A 15,187-nucleotide genomic window follows, 5' to 3' on the forward strand; every position below is an offset into this window, starting at 1 on the left:
GCTCACACCTGTAATCCCAGCACTTTGGGAGGCCGAGGAGGGCGGATCACAATGTCAGGAGATCAAGACCATCCTGGCTAACACGGTGAAACCTTGTCTCTACTAAAAATACAAAAAATTAGCCGGGCGTGGTGGTGGTTGCCTGTAGTCCCAGCTACTCAGGAGGCTGAGGCAGGAGAATGGCATGAACCTGGGAGGCGGAGCTTGCAGTGAGCCCAGATTGTGCCAGTGCACTCCAGCCTGGGCGACAGAGCGAGACTCAGTCTCAAAAAAAAAAAAAAAAAAAAAAAAAAGTTTTTTGAAATCTTTTACCCATTTTTAAAAAAAAAAATGTGGGTTGCTTGTCTTCTTCTTATTGGGTTTCGAGAGTTATTTATGTATTTAGGATGCTCTCAAACACAGCCTGGCTCCATATGGCCAGGATAATATTTCCAAAGCCGATTGTTCAGTTCAAATAATGCCACGTGTGGGATGCCGCACTGTCACCCCACGCTGCAATATATTCCATACAGTACCCGGCCAAACCAGTCTAAGTCCTTTTCGCTAGCATAGGAGGAAGGAGCTTTTCTCTTAGCACAGGAGGAAGACTAGTTCAGACCTACACATAATCCTGCCTACAGTCTAGTCTTACAATCTCCCATGAGCAAATGCTTTAACAAAAATACACCTACATCTTCCAAGAACCATCACTTTCAGAGACACTCCAGCCTACACTGGCAATTAGAAAAGCAAAAAAAACTTGTTAAAGTCTCTCACTCTAAAAGCGCATAGTCCTGCTAATGATACTCCTAACTTACATCCCTGAATGGAAGGCTGAACATTTTAAACCTTCAGATGCTTTACAACTGCCTGCAGTTGTCTTCACAGTTGTCTCCAAGAACAATTGATGGATTCCTGTGTGTCATTTGCATTTTGTGGGTTTTGTTTTGGCAACTTTTCTCCAAAGCAAAGATTTTCATCTGTGCTTCTAGAAACAGAACATTAATAGTAAATGTCACTTCTTCAGCTTCTCAAAACCGTAAACTTATTTATCTACTGGACAATGAAATATATATACTACATATATAATAATTTGTAGTCTATAAATAAAATTTTTATAATATAATAAATATTATCTATTTATAATAAATTATATATATATATCAATAAGGAACATCTACAACTCTCCTTTCTAAAAAACTTTTTGGGGCAGGGCTCGGAGTATCTGGACCAATAAGCAGGCAACTGGGGGCTGCTAGCACTCCAAGATGCCTAAGTGTAGCATCTGGCCACTTCCAAACACGAGCAAAGCTCTGATAGGGAAGTGAGGAAGCCACTCTACACAGATCCAAGAAGTGGTGGTAGAGTGTTTCTCCCATCCTAAGCTTTTCCTGCTACCATACCTTTTGGTCATGCAAAACAAAGGAAGGTTTTACAAAGGGACGTAGAATAGGAAAATCCATGGAAATCAGAGCTAACATTGTGCAAAGGACTCTAGTTGATACAAGATGGATAGGAGGCCACAGAGCAGAGAGCAAGCTAAGGGAAATCACAGCTGTTGGAATTAATTGACAATAGCATGAAACTTACAGTTGGCTCTAGAACAGCACAGGTTGGAACTGTGCTGGTCTGCTTAGATGCCTATTTGTTTCAATCAATATATTGGAAAATTTTTTAAAGATTTGCAACAATTTGAAAAAACTCATAAAATTGCCACCCCTGAGACAGCAAGACCAACTCCTCCTCTTCCTCCTCCTCTCAGCCCACTCAACATGAAAATGACAAGGACGAAGACCTTTATGAAGATTCGCTTCCACTTAATGAATAGTAAACTTTCTCTTCCTTATGGTTTTCTTTTCTTTTTTTTTTGAGACAGACTCTCACTCTGTCGCCCAGGCTGGAGTGCAGTGGCAAGATCTCAGCTCAGTGCAACCTCCGCCTGCTGGGTTCAAGCGATTCTTATGCCTCAGCCACCCGAGTAGCTGGGATTACAGGTGTGCACCACCATGCCCAGCTAATTTTTGTATTTTTAGTAGAGACGGGGTTTCACCACGTTGACCAGACTGATCTTGAACACCTGCTCTCAAGTAATCCACCCACTTCGGCCTACAGGCGTGAGCCACCGCACCCAGCCACCTTATGATTTTCTTAGTAACATTTTCTTTTCACTAGCTTACTTTATTGTAAGAAGACAGTATATAATGCATATAACATACAAAATTTGTGTTAATCGACTATGTTATAGATAAGGCTTCTGGTTAACAGTTGTCTATTATTAATAGTTAAATTTTGGGAGAGTCAAAAGTTATACACAGATTATCAACTGTGCTGGGGGTTGGTGTCTGAAGTCTCTCATTGTTCAAGGGTCAACTGTAGTTGTATCGCTGGATCCTGGGAATATGAAAATACTTTCTGAAGTTTTGCCATTTTTTCTGCCTTGACTCCTTGTTTGTTTATGGTACTTCTCTGCTCAAAATAGAATTTTTTTTAATGGGGGGGATGGGCAGGGCAGGCAGGGTCTCGCTCTGTTGCCCAGGCTGGAGTGCAGTGGTGTGATCGTGGCTCCCTGCAGCCTCAACTTCCTGGGCTAAGGTGATTCTCTCACCTCAGACTCCAGAATAGCTGGGACTACAGGTGCACACCACCATACCTGGCTTTTTTTCTTTTTTAATTTTTAATAGGGACAAGGTCTTGCTATGTTGCCCAAGGCTGTTCTGGAACTCCTGGCCTCAAGTGATCCTCCTGCCTCGGCCTCCCAAAGTGCTGGGATTATAGGTGTGAGCCACTGTACCCAGCCTAGAAACTTCTTTAAGTCATTTTTCTGCCAGATTTTATTGCAGAATCTTGAAAATTTTGGAAACAAAAACCAAGTCAAAGGAACTCAAAAGTCACAGCTGTTTGGGAACATTTATTATAGCATCAAAAACTATTCAACCCCTCAACAGCCCTTGAGAATTTATCATATTTGATACAGCACAGTCATCATCATCATCTCCACATAAGTATTGCTCTTATTTTTAACACACTTTATATATTACATCTTTTAATAATTCAGAACAGCCCTATGTGATAAATATTATTATCCCCTTTTCACAGATTGAAAAACTGAGGCACAGAGAAAATAATTTGCTAACAGCTACTAAATGGTGGATTTAAAAATAAAACACAGATTCATTTAACTCTGGAGCCATGCTCATGATTGCCTCACCATATTCACTCCTTCATTCAATAAATGATATGTGTAGGAGCAGATTTACCATGAAGCTAGTAAAGCGAGGGCCCCTTGACTTGTCCAAGCTCCTTCCAAAGCTTGGGAGTGGGGCTCCCTCATGATGTGTTCATGCAGCCGTGTGTCTCTGTAAAACTGGCAATCAGTTAAGACCGTGGTCTCATCACCCTGGCTCCTCCTCCATCACACATACCCTCTTATCAAGTGGCGCTGGAGTGGCTGTGGACATTTTTGAGATAATGCTGAATTGGGGATTGGGGGCTACATCTGATTTGGGTTTTGTGTGATAGTTTATGTAGTTCACAATCTTTCTTGTATAAAGTTAAACTATCACTGCCTGTGTTGCTGTAGGAATGGCTTTTAGTAATATTCTTACCATTTACTGCGAGAACTCATCTGCTGGTGTTACAGTTCAACCAAAGGAGTTAACAAATGGTGGAGAAGAAAAGAAAATATTTGGGAGGCTGAGGCGAGTGAATCACTTGAGGTCAGGAGTTTGAGACCAGCCTGGCCAACATGGCAAATCCCTGTCTCTACTAAAAACACAAGAATTAGCCGGGCAAAGTGGTGCATGCCCATAATCCCAGCTACTCGGGAGGCTGAAGCATGAGAATTGCTTGAACCCAGGAGGCAGAGATTGCAGTGAGCCAAGATCACACCACTGCACTCCAGCCTGGGCAACAGAGCAAGACTCTGTCCTCCCCCACCCCGCCCCCACCACGCAAAAAAGTAGAACAATTAGAGCAAAAATTACATTTTGGACATTTAAAATTAAACTTGCATAAGAATTCATAAAATTTAAATAAACGTAGGCTCCTGTTAGAATTAATTAAACCATTAATGAAATTAGGTACAATATAGTATTTAAACATCTTAAAGAGATTTTTATTAAATGGTTTATATAAATGAACATAATTTTTCTGGGTAATGCACTTATAGGAAGCAGCTTATTCCCCTGTGGTGAATGATGAATCATGAATTTGATGAAGAACCCGGGCATATGATGACATACAATGGGTGATAAATTTGGGGCTCTCTCAGCTTGAATTGTCAGATGAGCAGTGACGGCCAGGTCTCTACCTTCCTGGTACATAGTTACTGAAGCATTTGTCAAATGAATGATCAAATCAATGAGTGAATGAATCATCATCAGATTTATATACAGTCCTCTAGATTGAGACTCCTTGGTTCAGAGAGGCCGGGTGATTTATCTCCCATTGATCAGTGGCAGGATGAGACAAGGACCTGGGTTGCCTCACTTTCAATCCTGCGTTCTTTAATAAGATTTCGAATTGTGAATATTTTCTAGAAGGCTTTAAATAAGTCTCCACCATTTCCAACAACAATAGTACTGAAAGTATATCTTTTACACCCTGGGGATTGTTGTCCTATAGTTAAGGATGCCTCCTTAGAAAATCCAGGAAACAAGGCAGTGATTGCTTTAGATATGCTTTCATATATCTGACCTGGTTCTGATCAACAATATACCAACAAAGTGTTGGCGGGAGGGAGGAGTCTCTCTAGATCAAGTGTTTTTAAACTGAGGGTCTGGACCCCTTAGTGGTTAATGAAATCAATTTAGTAGCTGACTTTTAAAAATAGAATAAAAAAGAAAATAATCAGATTGCATTGCCACATGGTAAGGGATTAAGTATTATTTGGGGAAAACTTTATACCTTGTCACAATGTAAACAAATATATATATTTTTTTAACCGTGGATCATAGTCAAAACTTAAAAAAAAAAACAAAAAAAACTAGAGTTGTAGGGGCCGGGCGTGGTGGCTCACGCCTGTAATCCCAGCGCTTTGGGAGGCTGAGGGGGGCGGATCACAAGGTCAGGAGATCGAGACCATCCTGGCTAACACAGTGAAACCCTGTCTCTACTAAAAATACAAAGAATTAGCTGGGCGTGGTGGCAGGCGCCTGTAGTCCCAGCTACTCCGGAGGCTCAGCCAGGAGAATGGCGTGAACCTGGGAGGCGGAGCTTGTAGTGAGCCGAGATTGCGCCACTGCACTCCAGCCTGGGCGACAGTGTGAGACTCCGTCTCAAAAAAAAAAAAAAACTACTGTTGGTGATTGAGTGCTTACCACAGAATAAGAGGGTAACGTTCAGCATAATATGTATTTAGGAAAAGTAAGCCTGGGTATACATGTAATTGGAGTTGAGGGAGAAAGGAGGAAGAACTACCACAATTGGGTGGGCTCTTAAATCATGCACAGAGGAGAAAAAACTCAGAGCCCAGGTGCTGAGGCCAGAGTTCAGGGTTGGAGGTCTCAACAGACTGTTGAGACCCAGGATCCTGAGAAGGCTCTCACTAGGTGGAGATTCAGCCTGAGTTCGGGTCTGTGATGGAATCCAGCTGGAGTTCATGTGGGCAGGCTTTCGAGGGGCCAAGGCCAAGCTGAGGTATCACTGGGCATGGGCGAAGATTAAGATGTTGACTTTAAGGTGCGTTGAGCCCAAGTTGCAGGTGTAGTTGGTTTTATTCAGTGCTGAATTTTGAAGCAAAGACTTGAAGAATGGACTCTGGATGTGTCCAGCGTCTATTGGAAGTGTATGTAAAAGTACCGGGGAAACTGGAACTGAGAGCCTATTGAATTGTGCAGGATGCAATAGCCAATGGGGTAGGGATAAGGCAAGGGTCATACAGTGGGCTTAGAAAATCCTCTCTATTACCTGTTTGTTTTTCTCGGATTACTTAGTCCATAAAACAGCTATCTATGGATGATACTGTAATGCTGCTATATTGAATATTATCCAAGTAGACTAATGAGTATAAAAGTGCTATATCTGCCTTTTCGTTAGTATTTTCCTACTGAATCTTTTTCCATCCCTTTATTTTTAACTTTTTCCTTGACTTTTTTTTCTTTTTTTTGAAACCGAGTCTCGCTTTGTCACCCAGGCTAGAGTGCAATGGCACGATCGGCTCACTGCAACCTCCGCCTCCCGGGTTCAAGTGATTCTCCTGCCTCAGCCTCCCGAGTAGCTGGGATTTGGGGTGCCCGCCACCACGCCCGGCTAATTTTTTGTTTGTTTTTTTGTTTTGTTTTGTTTTGTTTTGTTTTTGAGACAGAGTCTCGGTCTGTCACTCTGGCTGGAGCGCAATGGCACTATCTCAGCCCACTGCAACCTCTGCTTCCAGAGTTCAAGCAATTCTCCTGCCTCAGCCTCCTGAGTAGCTGGGATTTTGGGCGCCCGCCACAACGCCTGGCTAATTTTTGTTTTTCTTGTTGTTGTTTTTTTGTTTTGTTTTTGAGACAGAGTCTCGGTCTGTCACCCAGGCTGGAGTGCAATGGCGCTATCTCAGCCCACTGCAACCTCTGCTTCCAGAGTTCAAGCAATTCTCCTGCCTCAGCCTCTCAAGTAGCTGGGATTATAGGCATGTGCCACCACACTGGGCTAAAATTTTTGTATTTTTAGTAGAGACAGGGTTTCACCACGTTATCCAGGCTGGTCTCAAACTCCTGACCTCAAGTGATCCGCCCGACTTGGCCTCCCAAAGTGCTGGGATTACAGGCGTGAGCCACCACCCCCGGCCTACATTTTGTTTTATTTGTGTCTCTTGTAAATAGGATATAGGTATTTTTAATTAAAATATATCAAAATGTGAAACAGTTTTTTGCTAGGAAGGTGAATAACTGTCAAGATCCAAAAAGTTTGAAGTAGCAATTACAAAAAAAAATACTTTAAAATGCTAATTATCTAACTAGATGAATTAAAATGATAATTTGCCAACTGGCTCAAAATACAACTCAGTAAATCTTAATCTATGAAATTATACTTTAGAGTAAGTGACCATAAAAAAAGTATTGTGGGGAGCAAATAGTGCAATCAGATCATATTAAACCAATTCCAGAGTACTGGTGATTTGACATCCACCAACTATAACCAGGAGGAAAAAATGATAAAAACATATACTTTTTTTTTTTAATTTTATTTATTTTTCAAGACAGAGTCTTGTTCTGTTGCCCAGGCCGGAGTGCACTTGCAACCTCTATCTCCGGGGCTCGAGCGATTCTCCTGCCTCAGCCTCCCGAGTAGCTGGGATCACATGCGCCCACCACCACACCTGGTTAATTTTTATATTTTTAGTAGAGATGGGGTTTCATCATGTTGGCCAGGCTGGTCTTGAACTCCTGACCTCAGGTGATCCACTTGCCTCAGTCTCCCAAGGTGCTGGTATTACAGGCATGAGCCACCATACCCAGCCAAAACATACATTTTAAAATCCTATCTACTTTTAAAATCCTTTGAGACTTTAGAGAAGGGTCAGAATTTAACTTGAAATGTTTTATTTATTTTTTGAAGGAGTGTATAGACTGTAATTGATGGATAGACTGTGGAATTAAACTGGGTACAGCCTCAAACCCCATTTTGACCTGGTGCGGTGACTCATGCCTGTAATCTCAGTACTTTGGGAGGCTGAGGTGGGCGGATTGTCTGAGCCAGGAATTTGAGAACAGCCAGGGCAAAATAGTGAGACTCCTGTCTCTACAAAAAGTAAAAAAAGAAGAAGTAAAGAAGCGATTTGGGTTTTTCCACTCTTTTAACTTTTAATTTTATTTCTTTATTTTTTCCACGAAACTGGTTCAGAAGGAATTTTTATTATATATATTATATATAGCATATAATAAAATATATAATATATAATAAAAATATATTTTGTATACGTATCACTATATATATGATTGTATCATATATATATATTTCAGACAGGGTCTTCCTCTGTCTCCCAGGCTGGAGTGTAGTGATGCAATCATAGTTCACTGCAGTTTTGACCTTCCCAGCTCAAACGATCCTCCCACCTCAACCTCCCAAATAGGTGGGACTACAGGCACACACCACCATACCCAGCTAATTTTTTTTTTTTTTTAGAGATGGGGACTCAGTATGTTGCCTGGGCTGGTTTCAAATTTCTGGACTCAAGCAATCCTCCTGCCTTGGCCTCCCAAAGTGTGGGGATTACAGGCATAAGCCACTGCACCCAGCCACTCTTTCACTTCTCTAGAAGAAAAATTATGTTTTTAAAAGACAGGTTATAGAAGAAGTGACTGATACTACCACAAATTGTGTTCATATTTTTGCACCAATTTTTGTATATACATGTGTGGGCTAGAATGCTTATGATATAAAATGACAGGTGACTGTAGTCATTGAAGCTGATAGAGGGCAGCATGGTCTTGTCATTCTAGCAACAGATTCTGAGAAATGGGCTGTGATCCCAGTTTTGCTAACTAAAAGAAGCAGACTAGCTAAGCCATTATTTAAGTGACAGTCATTAAGAGTTCAACACCTTACTGGAACAATGTGACATAATGGCAGGAATCCTGACTTTGTTATTTATCAACTATGTGACCTTGGGCAAATATTACTGAGCCAGGCTCAGTTTCCTCTTCTGTAAATGCAAAGAAGAATACCTAGTTCAAAGAGCTGTTGTAAGGATAAAATAAGATATAGTTCGTTAAGTATCTAGGATGAAATACATTTCATTAAGTATCTAGAATAGGCCGGGCGTGGTGGCTCATGCCTGTAATCCCAGCACTTTGGGAGGCCGAGGCGGGCAGATCACGAGGTCAGGAGACCAAGACCATCCTGGCTAACATGGTGAAACCCCGCCTCTACTAAAAATACAAAAAATTAGCTGGGCATGGTGGCGGGCGCCTGTAGTCCCAGCAACTCGGGAGGCTGAGGCAGGAGAATGGCGTGAACCCGGGAGGCGGAGCTTGCAGTGAGCCGAGATTGTGCCACTGCACTCCAGCCTGGGTGACAGAGCAAGACTCCGTCTCAAAAAAAAAAAAAAGAAGAAAAAAAAGTATCTAGAACAGTATGTGGCATGTGGTATGTGCAATAAATGGTAGTGTTATTATTACTGTCTGCCCCAGTAAGCATAATAATACTGTCTCCAAAGTGGTAAGTAGACAATAGAAATATTCAGAGCAATAAGTAGAACATAGAGATATTCACGGTGGTAAGTAAAATAAAGAAATTGAATTTTTATCTTGCACTAGGCATCCCAAGCTAGACATAAGCAAGATAACCTAACTCTTGACATGGGCAGCATTATCCAGACACAGTTTCCTTGGGCAGCACGTCAGAGTCCTTGACTTTTGAGGATCTAACATCTAAGATTCCCTTTGCCTCCTGGAGCTGGCATTTTGAAGACTTGACCCAGTAGGAAGCTGGCCTGCCGAAGCTTGTGCTGTCTTCTCACCTGGCATCTCCACTGCTGGACTCCTCTTCCAGGTGCCCTTACTTCCAATTTGTCAGACTCCGGGGAAACCCCTGTCACCATGACAATTGCCCAGAGTCCCCAAAGTCAGACGCTACCACCCCCATCCTTTGCGTGCCATTGCCTGTGTGAAGTTTGGCCACTCTCCCTAGGACTGGGTGTGAAGACTTCTAGTCTTCCCAGCTGAGAGAGTCCGCCTTTTCCAATGATGGCTCTCCCACTGCAGCCTTCTCCCAGGCTCCATGTCCTACCCATCCCCAACCTGTCCTAGCATGCTGCATGACAAGGGTAAGTATCTAGCATATAGAGGATATTCTGTACATTTTGTTCAATAAATGATATTTATGTTCATGATGATGAGGGTGGGAGGATATTCAGTTGGAAGGGACATGGCTGTGGGTATGGAAACCAACTAGTCAGAATGGACACCAGCCACAGGGCTGGAGAAAGGTCCTGAATGCCCCCCTACAGTACTACATATTAATGTTTTAATGTGTGGGTTTCTTGAGGATCTCTAGAGAAGGGCTGGGCAGCAGCAGGGCCCTTAGGGGATCAGGTTAGAGGACATTTCCCAACCAGTATGAGAGATGGTATTTCAAGACAGCAAACTAGGTGCTAGGGATGCTTATTGCTTCTAGGGTGATCAATGATTTTAGGCATTTTCAGTAGACAGGCCTTGGAAATGTATATCTAGTTTTTAAAGATAAAGCATCTCAAAAATTTGTGCAGACACACACTTCCAATTCAAATTCAGGACTCAGCGTTTTTACTTACCCTCTTCTATATCACATTTGTATCTTCTTTCTTTTACACCAAGAATCCTGATTCTCAAGAACACAAGGAATGATAGAATAACTCATAGTTTCAATGCTATTAGCTACACTAACAGTACCATCACTGATGTGTTTCCTGAAAACAGCTACATTTTTTTGCCTATGCTATCTCCATTTCCCCCACTTAAAATCGTCTGTTCTTTAACTTCAGTAAACAGAGCATGTAGCCATTACATGCTATACTCTGTCTTTTTACACTCATTTGTCTTAGTTCTATAAGTAATTATATATTTAATGTTCACCCCCACCCCCAAGTCCTTATGTTGATGTCTTTCTAGTCATTTTGATGGCCTGAAGCCCATTCTTTAATATATTCCTGAGGAAAGGCACAGGACAATGTATTTCCTGATAGCAGTTTGTCTGTGTCCTTTATATTTGAGTCCATTTTGCTAGATATAAAATCCTTGGCTTCACTCTCAAGCAGGCTTTCTATAGGTAGAGACAAGATGTCTACCAGTGGCTCCAGAATTATACCTTTCTAGCTTAATAACCCCAGAAGACAGAGAGTTTTGCTTTTTAAATAATTCCAGCAAGTCTCGGGATGAGTTCTGATTGGACTCTATTGAGTCATGTTCTCATCTTGAAGCCAATCACTATTGCCAAGTGGATGAAATGCAAAGATGAGCCCGGCATGAATTGCACACTCATTCTGGATCTAAGGAGTGGGATAGCCCCACCCACCCAAGCCAAATGGACCAAGAGTGGGAAGGGATGGATTCCTAAAGGACTATCAGTGCGCTGTCAGCGGAAGAGGCAGGAATCAAGGTTAGACAGGCAAAAGCAATAGGGTGATGCCCACTATAGTTTCACATGTATGGATAGATTTTCCTCAAATTATTTGCCAGTTGTTTCAGGGATTTATCTTTCATCTGTCCAACTAGGAATGGAACTGCCATAAAAGCCTACTCTTGTGATTGTAACAACACCTAACAAGAGGCCAGATATTTACTTAGTTGGGCAAAGCTACCCCAACACCCCAATACTTAGATGAATCTGGTCTAACATTGTAATAGTATAAATCCTGTGGCCAGATGTATTGTCATGATCAGTTATTAGGATAAATACTTAACTGAAAAGACATTCAGACATATCAGTTGACAACAAATATGTGAAACAAAGAGACCAGCAAATAGAAAAACACATTAAGAGAAGGCTCTGACCTTCTGAAATATAATCAGAAATAGAATTTGCTTTTAATGCTGCAAATGGAAACTTCTAATGATAGAATTGGTTAAAATTACAAATTAAATCTAGATAAAATTCCATTGCTAGTAGCAGAAGAAGAGAATGTTATGTGTCACTATCAAATGCAACAAATTAATTTGGCAAAAGAATCTTTTGAAGTCGGGGGCTTGAAAAAGTCCAGTTTCATGGACTGGGTTCCAATTGGGTATCAATATTTTAGATGACAGAAATGAAGTAGCAATAACTCCATTAGATGGGGAGGGTGTAGGTCTTTTGTAGATAAAGCATTTTAGATAGCACAATACAAAGTCATTTTTAAAAATTCTAGTGTTTGTCACACGCATTTTCCCTTCTGATTTTCCATGTTGCTTGGGCTTGAGCTATGGAATGATTGAACCCTGCCTTTTTCCAGTGATTTCTTACTGCATCTGCCTTAGTAGCAATGGGGAGCAGTTACATTAAAATTTAAACATTCTTTTAAAAAAATCTCCCAAATACAATTTAACTATATTGGTATCTCTTTTCATAACTGCTTTGGTGATAAGATGTGTACTTATAAAATAATTAATGTAGCACAAGAAAAAGTGACCTAACATTACTTCTGAAAAAATAATTAAATAAAACAAGTTCATTATTGATAATGGTTTGGATTTATGTACCCGCCCAAATCTCAGGTCAAATTGTAAACCCCCGTGTTGAAGGAGGGGGCTCCTGGGAGGTGATTGGATCATGGGGTCAGATTTCCTCCTTGCTGTTCTCATGATAGTGAGTGAGTTCTCACGAGATCTGGTTGTTCTTCTTTTTTTTTTTTTTTTTGGATAGAGATGGGTTTTGCCATCTTGCCTAAGATGGTCTTGAATTCCTGGCCTCAAGCAATCCACCTGCCTGGGCCTCCCAAAGTGCTGGGATTACAGGCATGAGCCACCATGCCTGAGATCTGGTTGTTTATAAGTGTGTAGCACCTCCCTCTGCTCTCTCTCCTGCTCCAGCCATGTAAGATTTGCCTGCTTCCCCTTCACCTTCTGCCATGATTGTAAGTTTCCTGAAGCCTCCCCAGCCATGCTTCCTGTACAGCCTGAAGAACTGTGAGCCAATTAAACCTCTTTTCTTTATAAATTACCCAGTCTCATGTAGTTCTTTATGCAATGCGAGAACAAACTAATGCAGTCATCTTTTATGTTGTCAGTAAAAGCTAAATATTGATTCTGTTTTTCTCTTTACCCCTTTTTAATCTTCATACCACTCATTTAAAAACAATCAGGTAATTGGATTTCTCAATTTATGAAGCACGGTAGATTTTGTCAAGGGGACATAACTCCCCACCAACTCAGATAATGTATCTCCTCAAGACACAGTTGAATATGCCTAGAGCTTTAATTATAAGGTACTTTCAGACTTCTCGTCTCAAGTTCAGGTTGAATTGGAATTTGTTAGGATGTAAGAAGATGCAGTAATTTACATACACACACACCAATTTAGACATTCCAGATCCATTCCTGATGGACTAAAAAAGTACTGAAAGATAATTTTGGCTTTACAAAAGTGTTCCAGAATATATGATTATTATAATTTTGCTCTATTCCAACTTGTCCTTATGTTTGTGCCCTTCACACACAAATACACACTTCTTCAATTTTTTCCCCATTTCTCAAAAATCCAAGGATTCTGTACATGTGGTACAGCTTGTTCCTGGATTTTCTGACTTTTCATTTTTGCATAATACTTTAGTCTCCATGAATACATTTCTCTAGCAGTTAAAGATTACTAAACTTTTCTTCCCTGAGCAGTATAGAGAAAAAACTCTTTTGTTCAACAGGAACATGGACAATTAGGCTTTTATTAGGTAGAACACGGAAAATTCATTATGTTCAGTAAGTGTTGGTACTTTTAAAGACCTTTCATGATAGTCACTGGTCCACTAGGGAAATATGACAGTTCATATCATTATCATCATAGAAATGTCTGCTGCTAAATGTCTCAGTTCAAATGACTCATCACTCTCCACGCCAGTGATTTCCAACTTTAACTTCTCAAATCTCTGACCACCCCCTCTTACCCTCTCACTGGCAACAGCTAACCTCACCTCCTACGTTGTAGAGGAAATAGAAGCCCCATCTTCTCAATATAAAACATATAGGCCTACCTTTCCTCCTTCCTGTTGTTACAATAGAGAATTTATATTGATTGCTCTTTAATGTTAATCCTTTCTTCCTGATTTAGAGTCCATTCCCTCCCTGCTTCTAACGAGGACTACTTTATCAGTTATCCTTGTCTGCTCTTGTACTTTCAATCTCTCTCCACCCACCTTGATTAGATCCTCTTAATTGAGCTCTAAATACATTTAAGTCATTCCCATTTTTATTTATTTATTTATTTAATTAATTTTTTTTGAGACAGAGTTTTGCTCTTGTCGCCCAGGCTGGAGTGCAATGGCACAATCTCGGCTCACTGCAACCTCCACCTCCTGGGTTCAAGTGATTCTCCTACCTCAGCCTCCTGAGTAGCTGGGATTACAGGTGCCCACCACCATGCCAGCTAATTTTGTATTTATAGTAGAGATGGGGTTTCACCATGTTGGCCGGTGGTGAAACTCCTGACCTGGTCTGAAACTCCTGACCTCAGGTGATCTGCACACCTCAGCCTCCCAAAGTGCTGGGATTACAGGCATGAGGCACCATGCCAGCCTCATTCCCATTTTTAAAGAAGTCACTCAGTCCCACATCCCCTTCCAACTATCATCTCATGTTTCTCCTTCCCTTTATGGACACACTTTTTGAATGTGTGATTTGTACTTGCTGTTTAGCTGCTGTATTTACCTTCCCCAAATCCACTTCCCCTTTTTTCTAACAAAAACTGATTTGTGGGAGGGGAGCAGCAATGGGTCCAGCTAAAGAACTACATTTCCTGGCCTCCCTTGCAGCTAGGAGTGGTCATGTGACACAGTTCTGGCCAATGATGTGTGAGATGAAGTCAGCTGGGAATTTATAGCAAATGTTTGCTTTCCTGATACAGCACCAGACCTTTCCCCCTTGATGTTTCTTCCTTCTTCCTATCTGAAACACTGATTTGAGAATTAGCAGCCTTCTTGCATTCACAATGGAAAAAAACAAAGCCACATACTGAGGATGACAGTGCAGAAAGACAGAAGGATTCTAGAACATTGATGACATTGTGGAGTCACTGCACCAGCCTGAACTGTCAACCTCTGTCATTCTTGTTATGTGAGAGAAATAACCCCATATAGTAAGGCTATCGTCAGCAGATTCCATTACATGTGGCCAAGTGCAATTCCTAATCAATGCTCTTGATTTCTACATTTCCTCATCTTCCACTCACTCTCAAGCCATGTCATTCTGGCTTCTGGCCTGTCATTCCACTGAGCTCACTGATGACCTACATGTTGTGAAATCCAGGAGACATTTTTAGGTTCTCTTATTAACCTCTCAGCAGCATTTGCCTCTGCTGTCCATGTCCTCTTTTTTGAAACCATCTCCTCCCATGGCCCCCATGTCCAGTCCTTTCTGGGTTTGCTTGTTCACCTCCGGCTTCTCCCTCTCTGTCTCCTCCATGGGTTCATCTTCCTCTTCCAGCCACACTAACCATCTTGCAGCCTCTAGGACATACCATGGCCTTTGCCACATGATGTTCCCTCTGTTCGGAATGCCCTCTTCTCCCTCCCTTTGCCTAGCTAACTCTTCCTCATCCTTCAGTTCTCCATTGATTCTCAGTG

This window comes from Pongo abelii, chromosome 12, assembly GCF_028885655.2.
Source record: "Pongo abelii isolate AG06213 chromosome 12, NHGRI_mPonAbe1-v2.0_pri, whole genome shotgun sequence".
Classification (NCBI taxonomy): Eukaryota; Metazoa; Chordata; class Mammalia; order Primates; family Hominidae; genus Pongo; species Pongo abelii.